Genomic DNA, 731 nt, shown 5'->3' with positions numbered 1-731 from the left:
TCCTGCTCACAAACTATCAATTTTGTCTATTTCATCTTAGAAGTAAGCATTAGCATTCATGAGCCTCTGATTAGCAGGAGACATAGGGGAACTTCCCTTTGCCCTCACCCATTTGTCCTTTAGTCTACATAATGCCTTCAAGAAGAGGCCACAGTCTTTGATCTAGGAGGTTTGATCTATTTTAACAAACATCCACGCTCCAGGGAGCAGTTAATTCCCAGGCCACCTGTTTCTGTACCTGTGAGCCAAGCCATTCTTTGCTGGGACACTGTGTCCCAAGGAAGTGTCAGTGTCTGCAGTAACCAGGGGTCTGCTTTCGAGACACCTTAGGACAAGGAAGCACAATAAACAAGCCCTGAGGAGAGCCTTGAGAACTCCCCACACAGAGAAAGCAGAAAAGGTGCCCTCAGGGAGCAGCAGGCCCTGAGGCCTTTTCAGGGACTATCAGGACTCTACTTGAAACTCTTGGCTTGACTCACAGGCCAGGTACTTGGGCCTTGATCCAGAAAAACAGACAGGCCTCCTGCAGCGTGGGTCAAGTTAGCCCCAGGACTCCTGATAAGATCACAGAAGTTTCTTCAGGCCACCAAGACACAAGTCCCTACTCTGCTACCAACTTGCTAATGGTCTTTGTAGATTTTTTTGTTTGTTTGTTTTTTTGTTTTCGAGACAGGGTTTCTCTGTGGCTTTGGAGCCTGTCCTGGAACTAGCTCTGTAGACCAGGCTGGTCT

The sequence above is a fragment of the Microtus ochrogaster genome, chromosome 5 (assembly GCF_000317375.1).
Source record: "Microtus ochrogaster isolate Prairie Vole_2 chromosome 5, MicOch1.0, whole genome shotgun sequence".
Lineage (NCBI taxonomy): Eukaryota > Metazoa > Chordata > Mammalia > Rodentia > Cricetidae > Microtus > Microtus ochrogaster.
The sequence above is the reverse complement of the archived record's forward strand: the minus strand, read 5'-3'. Positions refer to the sequence as shown.